Below are 22,425 nucleotides of genomic sequence, written 5' to 3'. Positions count from 1 at the left end.
AAGCTGTCGGCAACATCTGGGGCCGTATACTCTAGCCACTCAGAAGCTTCTTTCATTATTTCTGGCTTCTTAGCTTCCCTTCTTATAAGCAAAGTTAATGGTACGCTGACGGCCAGACACGTAGAGTGTCACTGTCACTCCTGTTCGTTCTACAGTAGCCACCACCGGGCCTCCTTTACGAGGTGACCCAAACTCTTTTTTTTTTTTTTCAAAGATTGTATTTATTTATTTGACACAGAGAGAGAACACAAGCAGGGGGAGTGGTAGGGCAGAGGGAGAGGGAGAAGCAGGCTCCCCGCTGAGCAGGGAGCCCCACGTGAGACTCGATCCCGGGACCCCGGGATCACAACCTGAGCTGAAGGCAGACGCTTAATGACTGAGCCACGCAGGCGCCCCAAGATTACCCATATTCCTAACGGTAAAGCATATTCCCTACAAAAGAGCTTGAACTTTTCTTAATTATAATATATATAAACATAAAAATATAATTGGCTCTATCTCTCCTTCCACTACCCACTTCTCCCAACACCAACAAACACAAACATACAAAAATGAGTATATTCAGATTACATTTAATGCAATAAATGGCATCTTACCTAGAAAAATATTTTTTTATTATGTTATGTTAATCACCATACAGTACTTCATTAGTTTTTGATGTAGTGATCCATGATTCATTGTTTGCGTATAACACCCAGTGCTCCATGCAATACGTGCATGAAATATTTTTAAATGAGTATCATTGAACTTGCTCAAGAAACAAGTGTCAACTTGATTATATGTACTGAATATATGTATATAGCTATACTGTTTCAACATGGTAGCCAATAGTTGTATATGACTATTTAAATTCAAATAAGAAATTAGTTTCACAGGCACACTGACCACATTTCAAGGCCCAATTGCAACATGAGGTTAGTGGCTATGGCATCAGACAGCACGGTACAAAATACTCCCATCACCAAAAATGTTCTACTGAACAGCACTGGTTTACATACCAACGATTTAGAATGATCTAGCGACCGTAAGGCTCAGTAAGGTGGTTTTAAATCTTGTGCAACAAGCAGCTAGGCTCTCCCAGGTTGTGAGGGGTCCAGGGAAAAAGATATTTAAGGGGTAAGAATTAGGCTTTGGGGAAAAATTATAAAAGGACAATAAGATTGACACTAAAAGTAACTAAACAAGGTCAAAACAAGTTTGATGCTGGTTTGATAATATTTCAGTGGTATTTTTAACCTCCCTATGGGTCTTCTTCTCCCAGCTAGTGTCTTTTCAGATTCTGCTATTTTTCTGAAACCTCCTTCAGAATCCCTTTCTTATGTTTCTTAGTCACTGAAAAGGAATAAAGCATCATGATAGAGTTGTCCAATAATCCCAAGATTTGAAGGGAAAGTCAGATCCAACAAGAAACAATCATTTCCTCTCTTCAATGTCTAAACAAAACAAAACCCCATACAACAACAGAAGCCCTCAAGCATCCATGGCTGGGGTGGCAGAGGGGAGGGGTTGAGGCACTCCCCACGCGCGCAACCAGGTGTTGAGAACAAGTGCACACTTAAGGCACCCCCACGTACAAATTGGGCACTTCATCTCTGCCCTTAGAACAGTCGTTCCTCTGTAAACAGGGAATTTCCTCTGATTTTCTGTGAGATTTTGAACAGACATCAGAAATAGAAACCGAAAACACTAGAGCAGACAATGTCTGATTCTCCTCTTTCTTTCCTCCCTGACTGCCATGTCACTCACACGTCTCTACCTGGTGTAACTGCGACCCGAACATTACAATGAGCCAAGGTTTTCCTTTGGAACGTATTTTGAGATTTCAAGTCAAAGGCAAAATAAAATGACCTCCTAGAGGAATCATGTCTACATACACAGCCACAACCACCGCTCTCCCCAGAAGCCAGGCCTTTAGTTTTGCTTAACCTCAACTTTTTCATGTGACTGTGCAACCAAGATATTGCAACATCGCCATGTACTTGATTAAAGATGCAGCCCCTTTATAGCACATTTCCAGTAAGATAAAATATTCAGTAGCATGATTTCTAGACAATAAATTTTCCACAGTATGACTTATAGCTGGCTCATCAGCCACAAAAGCTGAATAATAATCAAAGTTAACCTCTATATTTCTAAAAGGAAGACACTGGTGTTTCCGATCTTAATTCTTGCCTGACATTGGTTAAAGAGGTGCTAATACCCCACATTTTACAGTGCCATCAATATTGCAAATAAATGCAGAACACAATGAAAATATTTATGTGTGGTACTATCCAGAAAGATATAGTTAGGAAAAATATGGTAAAGTAGAAGTAACCTTGACAAATTAGGCTTCATTGAAATACTTCCCAGGCCTTGCCCAGAGACATAAATAATTCACAGAGCCCAGCACCACATACAAATGAAGAACATTTGTTATGATTCCACCCCTCTTTTATTTATTTTTTTTTCGGCCATAGCATTTTTCTCTCATAATGAAACTCATTGTGAACCACTTTCTCTGCTCTCTTGTACCATAACCTACAAGTTATGAAATGTCTAATTCACCTTTATGCAACTATGCCCGAGGATGAGGTGTTTGTGTGTTTGTGTGCATGTGTTTGTAAGCAGTCCACGGGACCCCTGCAATACTAAATCATCATCAGATCATATATGATAAATTAATGTTTGGAAAATTAATGTCACCTGGAAACTCAATACAACTGACCAATCCATTAGTAAAACATGTGGCTATATGACAAATGTCCTTTGCCTGAGAGTAGAAATTACTCAATCAGTGAAAATTTAAATTCCATTTTCAAAGTTAAAGAGACACAGTTTATTCTTTACAAAAGTAAGTGAGAAAATGTATGGATGTATCAGGAATCAATGAACTTGGACCTTATCCTAAAGCCCTCTCATTAAAACCCAGAACGCTTTATTCAGCTGAGTCAACTTTAAAAAAGAAGGAAGTGAATCGTGTGACCTGGTTGACATCTGAAAAGGCAGTTGATCTGTTCCATTTTAAATAGTAGCTGATGTTCCAATCTCTTTAATTTGTAACTATTAATGTTAGTATAACTGAATTTTTCTTATTTTTTAATCTAAGATATATATATATATATCTCTATATATCTCAGAATATCTTCACTGAAATGAGAAAAAAAGCATAGATTATAAAGAATAGGGGGGATGATGGGATGAAAGAGGGATAATATGTGAAAATAGAAGAGAAGAGGACATGGAGACACAGTTGGAAAGTCATGTGATATAAGAACTCATCCGCACAACAATCTATGAAGGAAACAAAAGAGAGAGAATTATTCTTTTCAGACTCTGCATGAGACATTGGAATGGAGTAAAACTTACACCCGAGTTAGAGTCCCAGCTTTGCCCATTATCAGCACAGTGTCCTTGTCAGGTTATGGAACCTCACAGACAATCATTTCTCCCAATTGTTAAACAGATAAAATAATCTTGTAATGATGCCTTGAGGATTAAATGAAGCAGCCTCTGTAGAGTGTCTGGCACCTGGTAGAAATTTCGTAAATATCAGTTTCCATCCCTACATAACTGAAGACACTTAACTTGCCCTACGGTGCTGTGTGAAAATTTCTCTCGGCTCTATTTCTACGAATGGAATCACAAAGTCATAACGTGTGTGTGTGTGTGTGTATGGGGGTGTGTGTGTGTGTGTGTGTGTGTGTGTTTGCATGTCATCCCGGTGCAGGGACCATGCTAATCGTCTCTGCATCCTTTCAGTTTTGGAATACGTGCTGCCAAAGCGAGCACTGCACAAGTGTGTCCTTAGTGCTTAATCCGATTAAGTTCTGCCAGGTTACTCTGTGCTGCTTTGCGCCAGACTCCACAGCCACAAAAGTGCACAAGCGTTCCTGGTCCCTGCATCCTGCTGAATGCTGTACTTGACTTACCTCATTTAATCTGCATGACAACTCTAATTAAAAACAGAGTACTCTTCTCTCCAACTTGCAAGTGAGAAAATTAGGGCATAGAGAACTAAATAACCTGTCCAAAGTCACAGCTGACAGTGGGGAAGACAGGTGGCCGGTTTCCAAGCTTTCTTTTCATTGTTATATGTGACGTGAAACCTTTGTCCTCCTTGGCCCTGCGCAAGAAAGGTAGCCTGAACCAGTGTTCTGATTCACAACCTCTACTCCAAATCCTTCTACTCCACACTTTCTCAACAGAAACTGATACACTAGATGTGCATGGGATTGCCCGTGAAAGTTTGAGAAGAAACTCCATGATTCTTGGCAAGGCAAAAATTTTAAACAAAGAGGATATATATTTAACTCAACTCAAAAACACAAACACCCCGTGAGCACCCCATTTTGGCCAGATGCTTTCTAGATGGAACACTGCACAGAAATTCAACTGAATAAGAGTTTTGTCTTGAAGGAATGAAACCTACCTTTCTAGAAATCAGGAAAGTATGTAAACAAATATTTAGTCATTCCCTTCCACCCCCAAAATGCTGCCAACACTTTCTCTGATGTCTTTGCAGATAGAATCTGGTTCTTTAAGTTATTAAATATAGGAGATTTGCCATTTGGGAGAGTCCAAGCAGTGGCAGGGAGGGGCTGGTAAGGGGAAAAGCCCCCCTCGACAACCTACTATTCTTCCTCTGCAGGCCATAAGAGGGTATATTATCTGTCAAGGATTTAAAAGCAGTAATAAAATCAATTTAAAGAAAGTCAGGCTTTTTTTATTATCACCATGCACTGGCAATCTAAACAATGCTAGTGATAAATTATTCAGTTTCCACTCATTGGGGAGAACCTACCTTTATGTCACTTGTTCTAAGAAATTGCTACATTTCAAAGGTGGAAGCTAAAATCTGACTTTAGAGAGCTGTGCTTTAGATCTTTGTTCACCACTTTAATGTAGATTTTTATTCATTAGTAACACCAGTATTGACCCACGGTTCTTGGGCAATCCTTCATTTGAAGAAGAAATGTTAATGCATTCCATTTCATAATGTGAAAACTAACTTCACTGGGAGAGGTGTACAATTCTACAGAGAATATTCTGTGAATTGTTTTTTGCTTCCTCTATTTGGGATGGGATATAGGGAGAAAATACAGAAAGAAGGTTCTCTAGTATAGGATGGATAAGTTATTGGCAGGCCCAGGTAAATTGCTGGTAAGGGACATAGAAAACAGACTCCAAGAACTGTGGTGTCAGATATCTGTATTTAAAGTTTCCTACTTCATACTATAGGAAAATTTTGTCAAAACACCACAGTCTAATGTTATTTACACTTTGAGGAATTACAGAAGGGATATATGTCCACACAGAGGATGAGAGGGATAGACGAATACCTTCAGGAGCATGGAGTGGCAATTATGAGATGATAAAAGGATATCAGCAGAGAAATCTGGAGTGAAATGTGTCTAGGAACAAAAAGAAAAAATGTGGGAAATGTATTAGCCTGAGAATCACAAGTGTATGCCTAGAGGGACTGTGGCAGAAAACATAAGCCATTAAGGGTTGAGTGGATTATTGAAGAGTTCATGTGTCTCTAAAAGTCTGGCCAATACTCACCACTAAACAGTTGTTTCTGGGTGTATAAAAGTGTCTAGATCTACAACTATGCTCAGGGAATTCCAAAATTTGAGTTTAAATAGGAAATCACTCATTTCTTAAAAGCTGCAAAATAATGGAAAAATAGTATCCACCCTTATTACAACTGCTGATACTCATGCCTTAGAATTTTCATAATTTCTCAAGGCTCACAGGAGGGGGATTTGCAATACACATGAAGAGAATATGGATTGTTATTGGATGATAAAGAAAAGGATGGCCCATAAAAAGCAGAGCTTGAATATATTTATAACTATGAAGCAAGGCAGACCATGCTAAGTACTATAAGGACATTTTAACAGGTTATTATAAAAGATTCCATGGACAAAGGGAACTTGAACTGGTTCTTATTAATAGTTAAGTTATCAACAGAGAGAGTTGATGGGGAGAAGCAGGAAAGGAAGGAAAAAGAAATGCAATTCGAGATTTTTAAAAATCTAATGTGTTTGGAGAATGACAGTCATACAGGTTCACTGGATAGCAAAGAACAAGAAAGAGGGGGACATATGACTAGAAAGGTAAGTACAGTCTCACCACACGCCTTGGAGAACAAGCTGAGTGATTTGCACCATGTCCAGTGTGCATGTGGAACCTGTAAAGAATTTTAAAGGTTGGTTACTATAAATGTATTCATTTATTATGCATCTAGATTTTCCAAGAACATTATCAGTAATGGCAAATCCCTAGAATAATTTCCCGAAGTATGCCACATTACTGGCATTTTCTGTCAAACTTAAAGCAACAAAATAAAGTTGTGATTAACTAAGATAACCTTACCTGCTGCATGAATGATGATCACGGTTCCAGCAAATACACAAGATAATGTGAAAATACTTTAAGCAAAGGAGAAAAACCTACACTTAAATCTAAGGGGGAAAAAGTGTTGCCCTATGGCTACTGGGCACGTTTTGTCACAAACACGAAGTGTTTATGGACCCCAAATGCCTCGCATTGTTTTCCAGAGTCCCCAACGTCCAATGTTTTTCCTGCAGTGCAACATATGTAAGCTGCTTAAATCAGCTTCTGACATCGCTTCAACTTCAAACTGGAGGCTATGTGAGGCTTAGCAGATGGCAAAACCCATCCAGTTCTCTAAGTATGTGTTCAGCATAAGGTGCTCGTATGTTCTCTTGGACCCAGCTAGGCTGAAATCTTCCCTTGGAGAAAAAAAATGCATGGTGTTCAGTTTAATGGTGAGGAGTCAGAACTCCAGTCACTTGAACTATGTCTTGCTTTTTTTCATTCACAAAGGTTAAGAGCACAGTCACAGTGGCTTACCTGCCTCTTAACCAGGCTCAGGAAAACTGAAAGTTGATTAATTGCCTCACGACTGTGGTTAAATTTAAGTCTGGATAATTCAAGATTCTTTAATCCTTCCAGAAATTTAAAATTCCCTTCCTTCTTTCAAGTCTTCATTTTTAGATTCTTCCACATGAAGTCCAGACTCAGAAAAAAAAAAAAAAAATCAACAGTAATGACAGTCTCAATAATAAGAAGGAGGTACGGATACTTACATCCAGGATAGAAAAAGAAAACAAACAAACAAACAAAACAAAGCATGAAAGAGCCAAGCAGCCCACTTTGCTGCAGAACAATTATAAATTCCCCAATCTGATATTAGGGGCTTTCCACAGTCTGGCCCCAGGCCATCTTTCCAGACTGATTTCTTTGTGTCTGCTACAACCATTCAAACTGGACTGGTCCCTATTTTCTCACATTATGTTGCCTCACCTTGGTCCCTCTGCATAAGCTGGTCCCTTTTCCAGAAAGGACTTTTCTCTCCACCAACTCCAACTTATCTTTGTGATTCTGGCAAGGCTAGAAAACAGAGTCCACGATGGAGGTGGGCTGGTGGAAAGAGGGAGTGGTGAGGAGGAAAATGGAGATGGAAGCCAGAGGCTAAAGGCCATGAGTCTTTTACTAGGGAACTTGAACTTCATCCCCCTAGGCCACTGTTTGATAAACCACTGTCAATAGACAGTTTGCAACTGAACTATCTGGGGGCCTTTTTAAAAAGACAAATTCTCAGACCCAGATATCCTAATTAATATCTCTGGGTATGAGGCCCAGGACTGGTCTTTCAATAAGCCCATTAGGCTCCGGTGATGAATTAGGCTTAGGTTTAATTCTTTAATACATGAAAGTCTGAATGCTACAGACATCTAATAACTACAAGTCTAAGAAAGCAAATAGACTTGTGTACTAGGAGAGAGCATTTGGACAGCAGAATGAGGCTACGGAGGATAGGGGAAGGGACTAGAGGCAGAGAGACCAGTTAGGAAATAATAGCAATGGTCACTATTAACATTTCTCTTCTGAAACCTTCTTCCTTCCTGGCTTTTGTGGCATGACTCCCTCCTGATTATCTTGCTGCCTCTGCATCTGCCCTTCTGAATCTTTCCTGCTTGTCCTCTTATTCTGGTATCCCTTTCAATGTTAATGTTCCTCCGGGTTCTGTATGAAATCCACTTCTCACACAGAGTCTCCTTAATATCTCATCCACTCCCTAAGCTTCAAGTACCACATTTACACTGATGCCCCACACATTTATATGTCAGGACAGCAGATCTTGATTTCCAACTACCTAATGAGATGTTCTAATATTTCATGGGCATTGGACTCTTCCCTATCTCTATACCTACTTCTCTTTTGTTAGCACCTATCTTGCATATAGAGGGATAGAAAAATTCACGCAGACACCTGAGCAGCTCACTTAAAACCTGCCCTGTCCCTCATGCCACTCTCACACTGTTTGCTTTTTGCCCTATTTCCTACTAACAATTACCTCTTCAATCCATACCTTCCTCTACATTCCCACCTCTATACCTTTGGTTCAGAATTCAGATCCTGAGAAGAATACTAGAACTCAACACTTCCCCAGCCAAAAAAAAAGTCAGATCACATACATGACAGAGAAACCTTGGGAAAATACCCTTACCAAAGGTAATTATGAAGGTGAAGTGTCCTCATTGAAGAAGAAAACCTTTAATTTAAGGCTTTTTATCAGCAGAATTTATTTGCCAATTGTAAATACCTTCCTATTACATAATTCTAATTGTACCTTGCTAAAATTATAGCATTGGTAGAATGGCCTCAACGAGTCACTATGAGGTCATGGTGTGATCTAATAACTACCACGCCGATGGCATGGGGGCAGAGAAACACTATGGGAAATCAGAACTGATTCTTTCAGACCAGCTTCTTCTCCTACCATTATACATCAAAACAGTGGCTTGCAGGGAGAGGGAAAAAAAAAATGTGTGTGTGTGTGTGTGTGTGTGTGCAAACAATTATGGCCTCTTCCAATCACCTATTAATTGAGACTGAGGTGAGTAATGATGGTGGATTTTAATGTGCTTCAGGGTTCCAAGAACTCAACTGAAAATGTTCCAGAGCTGCTATATTAACTAAGCGCTCCTAGAAGAATGGAAATTTCCCTTGCTTGCATTTTCGTGACTGCTGGAGAGCACTGGGCACGAGCAAGCTCACATCCATAGAACCAAACTTTCAGTGGCAGAGGGATACTGAAGATAGCCTGCCTCCTTAACTCTGCAAAGGAGGTGAAGGACATTCTAATGCCCTTGGGCCCATGCAGAATCTCAGCCTCCTTATAGCCCTGAATGCAATCATGACCTTAACTATGACCACATTCGCCACCACTGCCCCCATAACAATTGCTCCCTTCTTTAGTTGAAGCTGTTCTAGCACTTTGTACAAGATGTACCATTTAGTTTTCTCCTAGAGCCATATGAAGTAAATATTGTTATTTCCAATTCAAAGGCAAGGAAATAAGTTCAGAGAAGTTAGGAAATTTTCTAAGAGCTATACAGCTGGTGAGTGTTAGATCTGAATTATGTGAATTCAAAGTCATCTCTTTCTATTAGCTATGCTATCTTTGCTGCTCTATGTCCTGTTAATTGTTTTCTTCTGATAACCTTGTGATAAAAATGCTAACAAGTATCAACAGTGCTTGTCACATATTTCAAATAGTCCCAGGAGGACAGGTGGGGAGAGGGTAGATATGTCATCAAAGGCAATATTCCTTGAAATTAATTTCCTGTATGATTCACAGAAGGGTATACTGACATAAGGGTTATGCCTTTAATGGTTTTGCATCAGATAATTATCAGTAATTAAAAACCCAGTAGGAATTAGTTTATTAGATCACTTTCTAAAGTGGCAGTAAGCTGAGTTCTAAGATGGAATTTAAGTTGTAAATTGTCATCATTTGGAGACCTAGACCTTTTTATTCCAAGTATAGAAAGAAGGTGGAAATTATGAATTCTGGCAAAGCCCAGCTTTTAAAGGTATTTTCTTCCCCTAAAATATTGTCCTTAAGCCATAGCTTTGAATGCAATTTGTTTCATTTGCTTAGATTTTAATACATAAAGCATAGTTTAAACTTGGTCAATATTTTTATTTGGATTGTTTATTCTTCCATTAAAACCAAAACAAGAAAAAAAAGAAAGAAAAGACTTGACGGCATTTACTTTTCACACACTCCACACATGCTGTTAAAGGAAGATTCGCACTGCAAGTATGAATCTGCTAAAGATTCATAAAATACGCCATTTGTATTCTTTAGCATTCCTCCAGGCATAGATCCATAAAAGAGTGTGTACTCAGTCTCCTCTGTAAACAAAATATGCACACATTTTTCTTCTTTCAGATTCCCCAAATAAGCCCTTTGCCTTCTCCCTGTTCTTTCTTTTCTCTCTTTTCCTGCATGCAGGACTTCACTTCCTGGTAATCAGAAAACAGGTAGGAGATGATGTCAGTGAGAATGGTGGAGTAAGGAGCTCCAAAATTCTGCTCTCTTATAAAAAACAACTAAAACACTAGCAAGAAAAAAAATGTCAAAATCGTCTTCTACCTGAACTTTCTATTCTAATTATACTTTTATTGCCAGTCTTACATGATTTAACTGTCCCTATTTTGTTCTCAACTAGTGCCCTGTAAATGCCTTTATCATAGCTACCTTCAAACTATATTGTAAAAAGGTATTCACTTAACTGTGTTATCTAGTTTAGTAAAAGTTTCCTTAGGCTAAAGGTTACATGATTATTTGGCTAAATATGCTCATAAAATGTATAGAACTTTCCTTCATAGTTATGTTTGTTAAATGGATGCTTTTCTATGAAAAAAAAATCTGTTTTAAAGCCAGAAAAAATAAAACTTGTTAAAACCAACTTCTCTGAACTCTGGAAATTAACCAAAGCCTTGTAACAATGCAGGAAACCTTTATTCAAGAAAATTGCTGATTCTTTGTAGGAACAGTGAGTTTTGTGACATTTTAACTTGACCTATTCCTGTCACCCGTGTCCCTGGTTCTGTGGTAGTCTCAAAAGTCAAAAGCCCACAATTACAGTATAAACCAGCAGCCTAGTAGCTACAGGAAGAGTCAGAATGGGGCTGGAACTCTTTCAAAGCTTCATCTCAGAAAATTGCAATTATTTAACTTGTCTGGTAGTTCCTGGGAACCCTACTCACAAGGCATGTCTTCATTTAAAGGTCACCCAGTGAAAACAGCCTTTTTACTGGCCATGTTTGTCAAAAACAATCAGTGGCAATATTTTAACATCACAGTTCTTGAGGTGTTGGTAACAGCTGAAGCAAACAGCAAGCTAATCAAAGAAAAACTTGAAAGAAAAAGGTGGGGAAGAATGTGATAAGAATGTGGAAAAAATGGAACCTTAATACATTGCTAGTGGAAGTATAAAATGATATAACCACTTTGGAAAACAGTCTGGCAATTCCTCAAATGGTTAAAGATAGAGCTACCACATGACCAGAAATTCTAGTCCTATACGTACATATCAAAAAGAACTGAAAACATATGACCATTAAAAATTTGTACATACATGTTCATAGCAACATTATTCATAATAGTCAAAAAGTGGAAACAACCCAGATGCCCATCAGTTAATGAACAGATAAACAAAATGTGGTATATCTATATACTGGAATATTATCCAGACCTAAAAGGAAATGAAGTGCTGATATATGCTACAATACAGATGAACCTTGAAAACATGATAAAGTTATAGGAGCCAGACCTAAAATGCCACTTATTTTATGCTTCCACTTATAAGAAATGCTCAGACATAGAGACAGAAAGTAGATTAAAGGTAGTCAGCGACTGGCAGCCATGGGGAATTGAGAACAATTGCTAATGGATGTGGGATTTTATTTTGGGATGATGAAAATGTTCTCGAATTAAATAGTAAAGATGGTGGGGTGCCTGGGTGGTTCAGTCATTAAGCATCTGCCTTTGGCTCAGGTCATGATCCCAGAGTCCTGGGATCAAGCCCTGCATTGGACTCCCTGCTCTGCAGGAAGCTTGCTTCTCCCTCTCCCACCCCCTCTGCTTGTGTTCCCTCTCTCGCTGTGTCGCTCTCTGTGAAATAAATAAAATCTTTAAAATAAATAAATAAATAGTAAAGATGGTTTGCACAGCATTTCAAATATACTAAAATCTACTAAATGATAAGCTATAAAAGTGAATTTTATGATATGTGAATTATCTCTCCAAATAAATAAATAAATAAAAGTTAGAATCTGTGATTAAATTCTATCTTCTGATGAAACAAGGAAGAATGACAACACAACATGTGGGAACAGGCACTGGATGGGGAGTTAGTAGTCTTAAGTTAGAGTTCTAGTTCTAGTTCCATCACTAACTTTTTAAGTTATCTGTACCAAGCTACTAACCATTCTGGGCTTTATTTTCCTTAAACACAAAAAATAAATATACTTCAGTGTATGATCTTTTCCCATCACCTTCTACGTAGCCTTGAAATTCTATGACTCTATATATTGAATCATTGCTATTATGATTAGAATCATCATATATAAACCCAAGATAAAAAATGCCATCCTGGTTTCTGCCAAAAACAATAATGACTATCCATGATGTACATGTACTATCCTGGGTAATTGGGATACATCATTGAATAAAACATGCAAAGATCCTTGTCTTCATGAAGCCAACACTCTCACTAAATGTATTCTTCCTGCCTGCCCCTACCAAAATTACTATCATAGTAATAAAATTTTGAAAATTTGATACCAAAAAAGCTAGTTATATTTGTCTTCTTAAACAAATATTACACCATGCAAGTATACCAAGATCAAATTTCTATTGGCCACATTTCTTGTAAGAAATAGACATCCTTACCATCTAAGAAGATTATTGCCTGGTGGAAAAGTTAATGCCAGGGGCTACATTTAGTAAGTCAATTACAGAAGACCCTCACCTTGGACCTAGAGTAATAATAATTTTACTGTAACCTTGAAGAAATCAGAATCCCATGGGCCTGGTTAATAATTTCTAACATATCACCTGTTCATTATATTTATTAATACATATTAGATATTAGAATCCAAGGATAAGCTAATTGGTCATAACTCTCATGCCCCATATTTTGCTATCTTCTGCCTCTATTTTAATTAGAATGAATTTCACAGCATTGTCTCATCACTTATGTTTTCAATATTTCATCCACAAGGCAGAATCAACAACTTCCATTTGCCTCTCTTCCACATTTCTTAAAAAGTAGGTCAGTGTAAAATTCCATAAAAGATTCTCATGTGGAAGAAAAAAGTATGAACTTTTATGTATTTAACTTTGTCTTTAAAATGGGTGTTTAAGATTGTTTCTGTGTATTCTACTTATGTCTCATGTGTCTATTAGGTAAAGACTGTTCAAGAGCCAATATCCATAAAGACAACTATCAGCACTTAATTATGTAGAGCTTTTGTTTTGTTTTGTTTTATCAACTCAATCCATAAAATAGGAGGAAAATTGGATCATCTTTGAGGGATTTTTTAACCTACTAAAAATCTTTTGAGTTCCAAAACCTCCACCAAGGATATGAAACTTCCATTCTATATTCTTCACTATGTACCCATCTTTCTTCTGATCCCACTGTTCTAGGAAGCTTTCCTGAATACAAGAGAACAATTATGAATTGATATCTAAACTTTTTGTAAATGAATAAAATTGTATTAAATATAATGTTGAATCTTAATTGTCTGAATCACATTCCAAGAGCTTAATGAAAATTATAGATACTGATCATCTGAAAACATATATTGTTATCAACATATTTTTGCACACAAGTTCAGGGAATATATGAATACCCAAAACCCACCCACCCAAAGAACTAGTGGGACACAAAACACTAGCTTCAAAAGATAAATGATTAAAAACAATTTTTTAATTATTTAAAATTTTAAATAATGTTTTTCAACCCCCCTCTCCTCCTTCCCCTTATTTTACTTTTTTCCTAGCTGGCAAAACAGAAGAGGAAATTTATAAAAAAAAATAAGAACCAATGGCCCCTAACCATATAAAAAAGGTGATCTTCATAAAAATAACAAAAGAAGCACACATTAAAACAAATATGGTTGCATTGTATCATTAATCAGAGCAAAATTCATCAAGGGTGCAAGAAAGTAAGAACTATATATTGCTGACAGAACTGCAAATTTGCCCCTCATTTTTAGAGGAGCAGGAATTTTGAAAATGACCGGGTTACATATCCTTTGATGTGGCATTTTCATTTTAAAAATATCCTCAAAAATTTATTTTCAGATATTTATTTTTATGGGGGGGGTGAACTAGATAGCTTGAGAAAACTTGTAAATGATGATAAATATCCTTCAAACACATACACAGATTTGCAGGAAAATAAGGGAAATTCCCAAGGGCCAAAGACAAATAGAGAACTGGAAACCAGGGTGATAAACTAATGCTGAAACAGTTTGTCTGAGAACATTTGTCAATCTTAGCAATCAAGATGCTTAGTTTCTTGTGACCATGGAAACCACAGAGGACAAGGTCCATATAAAGTGGGATTTAGAAGTGTGACCAATACATGAATTCAGGATATTCTACAGAATAGACTCTTGATTTAAAAATAAATTAGCTGCCACCAAAAGAAGATGACCTGGAATATCTCTCATCTGAACCTGACTTCTAGATAATGAAAAGTCTGCCTGGAATACATAACCACCATTCTTGTTTCCGTGAGATTAAGATACAGATTCACACCATCTGAATGGTCTTGAGAACCTCAAATCAAGAAATCAATTTAGAGTAGGGTTGAGCTGTTAATACTTCTAAGTGCCTGGTAGGAACAAATGCAAAGTTCCTCTCAAAGGATGAATCCTCAAACCAGGTCTTACAGTATTTTCATAGATAAAGCCACCAAACAAACATGATATCATAATAAAACACAAACATACATAAGGCAAAATCCACCAAGAGTAAGTAGAACAACAGAATTATCAGATATTGAATATTAAATAAGAATGATTAAAATAATAAATAATGAGATTAGAAACATAAGAATACTAGAAAGCACTATCCAAACATACCAAAAAATCTTAAAAAAAAAAAAAAGAAATAGACTTCTATAATGAAAAATAAAATCATTGCAGTTAAAATCTGGTATGAGTTAAAATATTTAATATGAATAAAAAGAGAAGGTTAGCAAAGTGGAAAATAGATGAATTTTTTGAACTTTATATATGTGCTCAGGAAGAATATAAAGAATATAATCTCTAATTGTTAGGAGCCAGGTTCAACATTCTTTAAGTGAACTTTTATGTTAAAACCTATACATACATGTTATAATGTGTCTGCTTTGTCCATCATTTACTGAGAAAAGTTTGTTATTACAGAAGTAAAAGAATTTCATTTCTTTGTACTCATTTAGAAAATGAATTTTAGACATATACATATATATAAAATTTATGATAACCAAAATACATATGTAGCCAAGAATAAATCTAATAAAACATTTCTAAGACCCTTTTTAAGAGAAACTATAAAACCTAATTGAAATACATTGTCAATTATCTAAATAGCGATATATACAATATTCATGGATAAGATATTAAATCATTAAAATATCTATTGTATGAAAATGAATATTATCAATTCAACATGATTACAATCAAAATCCTAATGTTTTCCATAGAACTTGATAAACTGATTAAATAATGCACATGGACAACTAATGACCAGGACTAGCCAAGACTCATAAAAAATAAGGTGTGAGGGGTGCCTGGGTGGCTCAGTCAGTTAAGTATCTGCCTTTGGCTCAGGTCATGATCCCAGGGTCCTGAGATCAAGCCCCATGGTGGCCTCCCTGCTCTGTGGGGAGTCTGCTTCTCCATCTCCTTCTGCCCCTCCCCCAAGCTCATGCTCTCTCACACTCTTTTGTGTGCGAGCTCTCTCTCTTTCCTTCTCCCTCTGTCTCAAATAAATAAAATCTTAGAACAAAACAAAACAAAAAAACAAGGTGCAGAATTTGACCTACCAGATCTCAAAATTTATTGTCAAACTCGACTAGTTGTGACTAAACACTGACACAAGCAGAAAGGAATAAGGAGCTCAGGAAAGATTAAAGAACCCAGGAAGAGACATGGACATCTTATGCACTTATCTCCATCAGTGGGGAAAGGATGGAATTTTCAATAAATCATGAAAAACAATTGGTTTTCCCTTGAAAAATAATACCTCAGATCCCTACCTCACACTATACATGAACTTCAAATCCAGGTATATTGAAGGTACAAACATAATAGAAGCAAACTTTAAAATTCTTAGTACAAAATATGGGAACCTGAGGTGAAAAAATATTTGGTAAACAAAATGTAAAAATAATCCCATAAAGGAAACTACTGATAAATTTATGTTCATTACACTGAAAACTTCTACTCAACAAAAGAAACAAAAACAAAATTAAAAGACAAAGCTCAGATGGGAAGAAGATACACTGCAAGTGTAAATTACACATAGAATTTTAAAGATTTATTATCTTAGAAAACAAAGCTTGGAGTTGGTATCATTGTCATCAACTTTTATTCATGTTCTCCCCACTTAAGCATTTTTTTTTTTTTTACTGTTTGCCTTAGTCAGTTCAAGCTACTATAACAAATTACCATAAACTAGGTGGCTTACAAAGAACAGAAATTTATGTCTCACAGTTCTGGAGGCTGAGAAGTTCCAAATCAAGTCTCCAGTCCATATGGTGTCTGGTGAGAGCTCACTTCCTGGCATCAGGATAGACTGGCCATCTTTTGCTGTGTCCTCACATAGCAGACGGGGCAAGGAAGCTCTCCAAGGTCTTTTTTATAAGGACATGAATCCCATTAATAGGGGCTTTACCCTCATGACCTAATCATTAGGATTAGGTCTCCCAAAGGCGCAGCTCCTAACACCATCATATTGGGAATTATGTCTCAATATATGAATTTTGGTGGACACAAACATTCAGCCTATGGCACTGTTTTTTCCCACTTTGTTTTTATCTTCAGTAGTCTTAGATCACAAAGGTACATGTATTGGGCATTCAGAAACCATACCCAAATCAGTACATGTTTTTCTTCTTTCTTCTTTCTCATAAAGTATTGCTGCTTTTAGTAAACATTAAATCTATAGAATCATTTTTAGGGAGTTGAAATATTTAATCCTCATCTCAAAATACAACACTAAATATCTGAGATAAAGAGGTTAGGTATTATAAACTTTAAACTTGCTTCCAAATTTTAAACTGTATTTCCTGTTTATAGACAATCATTGCATAAATACATAAAATTTTAAATTTTAATACAAATTTGAATCAATTAATTAACAAATATTAGTCACAGGAAGTCACATTCAAATTGAGACAACATTGCTCTGTTATTTTATTTCCATACATATTTAAATGTTCTCTGAGAAATATAACACCTGTGGACCCAATGCGTTGGTTACATTCTAAATTTATTGGCAAAGAGAAAGTGGATATTCAATATGTACCATAAATATCCAATCACTAATGTAAACATCTTTGGCAACAACTGTTCCAACAGTGCCCACTGAGTCCTGCTGGCATAGCAGAGGGTGCTGCAGAATGAACACTGGACCTGTTCCAAAACCCTTGCAGGAACATTCTAAATAAACATGTCCAGATTTCTGAGTTGCATTTCATACAGCATCCTCACACTCATAAAAAAAGATGCCATGTTTATTTCTGCAGAGAACAAACTGAAGGAAATCATAGTTGTCTGGTGACTCAGCCTATAAATGAACCAGAAAGACAGTGTAACTTGTACTGGTCTTGCCATCTGTGTGACTTTAGGCTAACCACTAACCTTACTGAACCTCAAGAAACACCAAGTTCAGTATTCCACAAGGTGTATTCTTAAACAGTTATAAGATTTTGCCCACAACTAAGAAAATAAATTCTTAAAAATGGATTTTCTTATTTATTTTGATCGGTAAAGGAAAGCACAGTACGTGTGTTATTATAACTATGTAGACCTAAATATTTTTTTAAAGACTTTATTTATTGGGGCGCCTGTGTGGCTCAGTCGTTAAGCGTCTGCCTTTGGCTCAGGTCATGATTCCAGGGTCCTGGGATCCAGCCCCACATCAGGCTCCCGGCTCCGTGGGAAGCCTGCTTCTCCCTCTCCCACACCCCCTGCTTGTGTTCCCTCTCTCTCTGTGTCTCTCTCTGTCAAATAAATAAATAAAATCTTAAATAAAAATGATTTTATTTATTTAGGGAGAATGCATGAGCAGGGAGAGGGACAGAGGGAGAAGGGGGGAGAGAAAGAGAGAGAGAATCTCAAGCAGACTCTGCACTGAGCACAGAGCCTAATGCAGGGCTTGATCCATGACCCCAAGATCATGACTTGAGCCAAAATCAAAAGTTGGATGCTTAACTGACTGAGCCATCCAGGCACCTTTAGACCTGTATTTTTGACCAAAAAAATATAAAAAATAGTTAATAGGCATATTTACAGCTGGGAATGGGTAATGAAGTTATTTCTATCTTGGGAGTAATTTAGCAGTTTAAAGAAAAGATAATGATGTTAAGAGAATGATGGGGTGCCTGGGTGGCTCTATTAGTTAAGCGCCGGGCTCTTGATGTAGCTCAGGTCATGATCTCAGGGTTGTGAGACCGAGCTCCAGTTCGGGCTTCATGCTGGGCATGGAGCCTGCTTAAGATTCCTTCTCTCCCTCTTCCCCTGCCCCTCTAAAAAAAGAAGGAGAGAATGACAAGTAGAATAATATTAGTGTCAATAAAATCGCAATACTTCATAAAAATCACTCTTCTATACCAGAGATCAGCAAACTTTTCCTGTAAAGGGTGAGATAAATATGTTGACTTTGTGTGCCATACACTGTTTGCCACTGCCCAACTTTGTCACTGTAACATAAGTCACAGACAATACACAAGTGAATGAATGTGACTGTGTTCCAATAAAACTTTATTTATAAAAACAAGCATTGGTCCATATATTGGGAGTAGATTGGCAATTCCTGTCTATCCTATTCAGTGGTTTCCAAATTGGTGACTGTAATCTCACCATTTGCAATGACATGGATGGAGCTAGAAAATGTAATTCTAAGTGAAATAAGTCAGTCAGAGAAAGACAAATATCATGATTTCACCCATATGTGGAATTTAAGAAACAAATGAGCAAAGGGGGAAAAGAGAGAGAGAAACCAAGAAAGAGACTCTTTAACTATAGAGAGCAAACCAGTGGTTACCAGAGGGGAGGTGGTGGGGGGATGTGTGAAATAGGTGATGGGGATTTAGGAGTGTCATGATGAGCCCTGGATGATGTATGGAATTGTTGAGTCACTATTGTATACCTGAAACTAATATTACATTGTATGTTAACTACACTGTAATTAAAATTTAAAAAAAATAAAACAAAATAAAAACTATTTAGAATACTGACTACTTTTTAACTCTTCAATAGCTTAAGTAGCATTGGTTTATCAATCAGTTCATGACTGGCAGATTTTTCTGGAATATATGAAACCGTTGCCTTTATATGTGTGACAAATTCTTTATCAATGTCTTTGTTTCTTCTATGGATATTGTTCTGTTTAAAATCAGCAACACTATGGGAGAAAATATTGATAAAATACACATTCCTGGAACATATATCATCTACATTTGTTCATGAGTTTGCATTGAATTAATAAATGTCTCTATTTTTCATATAAAAAACAATTGGTTATTGTATAGAAGACTCTACTCATTTTTTAAAAGGATAATGCAGTTTTAAACAATTCTTGTTGTAGTCATCAGATATTTAAGCTAAAATAATCTTATCTTTTAGAAAAAAAAGATTTTTTACTAACCTAGACATGGGAACAAAAAAAGTCACTTATTTTTGTTCTTTATTGTTACATACCATACTAGATTTTTCTTTACTTTTAAAGGCAGGTTTATCATCAAAAATCAGTATCTCCAAAACATTATAAAACTGGTCAGAAGGTGAAAGAGAATAATTTACAAAATGAATTCCCAGAGCTATATCATTTATGAAACGGGGAATATTGATTATTAAGACAACCAGCAAGCTCTACTGATCAGATTTCTCATGCAGGATGTGTTTGTTTCACCACAAAGAAGCCATCATTTCTTCTATACCCTTTGTGAAATTTCAAAGACAAATATATTTTGTTCTGTATTCAGAGGGGTAGTGCACTCTTGAATGAACAGCTGCTGATCACTTTAGGAGCTTTTGAGCTGAAAATCAAGGTAGATAAATATTTAGTCTCAATCAAAACACAAAACAAAATTATCTCTTCATTGTGGATTCTCTGCAACATTTCTCAAAAACTGAAAATCCTCGGTGAAACTGAACAATAAACATAATAAACCAGATGCTTTCTGTCATTTTCCAGCTTTATGACTCACATATCCTGAAAGTGTAATTTATGTCTATATATTAAATAGTGTTGCCAGCAGTCAAGGCTTTATTTGCTATGGAAAGAGCTGTGGACTGAGAGTTGGATTATAGTTCCTATTCTGCTAATAGCCAGCTGTGTGTCCTTGGGTAGTCTGGCGTGAAGCAAAAATTATTCCAGAGAATTGGAAATAGGGTGAAGACGTATAGAGTGTATGGGCTCCTATGACCATAGCTTCACCTGAAATGCGAAAAATATCTGTATTTGTCAATGAACATCCAGTGATCCACGAAAATAAATTGGTGTGCCTTGTCAGACTCTGAGGAATATAAATGCCCCCTTGGAGAAGAAATGCCCAACCTACGTCTTAGAAACAAGAAGTTGGCCAGGTCAGGAGAAATTTCTCAAGCTAATGAGAATGGACATCTCATGAGGGGCTACAAAGCTCTCAGGCAACTTCTGTATAATCACAGGCAACTAAGCTTCCAGAAGAATTTCCTAGCCCTGGAGTCTAAGAGTGTAATTCACAGTTCTGTGAGCAATGCTGCAGACAAAACAAAACAAAAACTCCAGGCCAGATGAGAATTGGGCTTTAAGGCTTTTCCAGCAGAGGGCAGCAGAGGCAGGAGCAAAGAAGGTGAATCCGTAACTGCGAGAAACCAAAGGAAATGAAGGCAGTGCATAGACGCAATCTACAGAAGGCAAAGCTCCAGATGGGAACCACCTGGAAAAAGCCTAGAGAGCGCCACTACTCTTGAGTTCTACTTCTTATGGAATATGGAAGAACAGAGGAAAATGGTGCGATGCCCAGCCTTAAAGGAGATTACAATGATCATTATTGAGTCCATGCTCATCTCACATACATGACCATACAAGAATAAATACATGCAAACTGGACATGTGGACACAAAAGAGTTAAACAATCCACCATATATCTGTTTAAGCCACAGTCCCAAGAAAAACATTCTCCTTTCTTCTCCAAAGGTTCAGTGGTGAGAGATAGGGAAGCAATCATTTGAGAAAAGATTCAGTCAGCATTTGATGAAGGTGAAAAAACCACCAAGGAAGGACTTAGCCCAGAAGATATTATGTTCCCTCCTAAAGCCATGGTCACCTATGAAGTGTTTTCCCATGTAGTCTATGGACAGCTCCCAGAAGTGCTATCTTGATGTTGCTATACAGCAACACCAGAACCCTGCTTCACCCAAATTCTTCCATATCAAAGGGAGTTCAAATTGTAAATGGTGTAATAAAAACATCAAATCCTTTACGGACCAAGCCAAGCATTTTTTGATAAGAAGGAAAGAAATGGGGGCCCCTAGCTGGCTTAGTCAGTAGAGCATATGACTCTTGATCTCAGAGTTGCAAGTTCAAGTCCCATGTTGGATATAGATATTACTTTAAAATCTTAAAACAATAAAACACATAAAATTTACAAAAAGAGAAAAGAAATCACAGCAATTGATCCAGGGTGAATAAAACCAGTCTTTTTAGTCTATTTAGTCTGTTCCAGACCTCAAAACAGTTACAATGCAGGTCAGACAAGATAGGACAACATAGAATCCAGAATGCACTAAAAGAAAAGGATCTACAGTAAAACCCTGATCAGTTATGGTTAATACCTTTACCCTTCTCCTGAGGCAGTAGGGATTAAGAGAACCAGACTATACTGTTCTTCACAATGCTGTATTGTGTACCCAGATCAGTTCAACAAACCTATAGATATGAGAAAAACCTATGCTATCGTCTTTACTAAACATTTGTTCCTAATATTCTTGCACTAGCTTCAAGTATCCCACAATAGGATTGGGAAGCAGTTGCTCCTTAGGGATGTAGTGTATGCAAAATAATAATAATAATAATAATAAAAGTCTCTTTCATCAGTTATGTGTTAAGTGTTTATACTATAATTGTAGGACATATTTCTTTACTTAGTCAACAACTTCTTTCATTTATTGAGCAACTTCCTTTGCCAGACACTGTGCTAGGTGCTGGCAATTTAGTCTTGATAAATGACTAGGTGTGCTACCAGTAATTAGAAGCTCTGTATCCAGGAGGGAAATCGAACAATTTTTAGTTATATAACAAGAACAACATACCTTAATGAAGAGTAAGGTACACATAATTTGCATTCA

The 22,425-nt window shown here is 36.9% G+C and overlaps 1 non-coding gene across 1 annotated transcript; it reads right to left on the bottom strand.

The window, feature by feature from the left end:
* Positions 1–3,663: 3,663 nt before the first annotated feature.
* On the bottom strand, positions 3,664–3,771 carry LOC123326985. Its single transcript, XR_006541455.1, has one exon. It is a non-coding gene; the product is annotated as a U6 spliceosomal RNA (small nuclear RNA).
* Positions 3,772–22,425: the final 18,654 nt, after the last annotated feature.

This window comes from Neomonachus schauinslandi, chromosome 1 (genome assembly GCF_002201575.2).
Source record: "Neomonachus schauinslandi chromosome 1, ASM220157v2, whole genome shotgun sequence".
NCBI classification, from domain to species: Eukaryota; Metazoa; Chordata; class Mammalia; order Carnivora; family Phocidae; genus Neomonachus; species Neomonachus schauinslandi.
The sequence above is the reverse complement of the archived record's forward strand: the minus strand, read 5'-3'. Positions and strand labels throughout refer to the sequence as shown.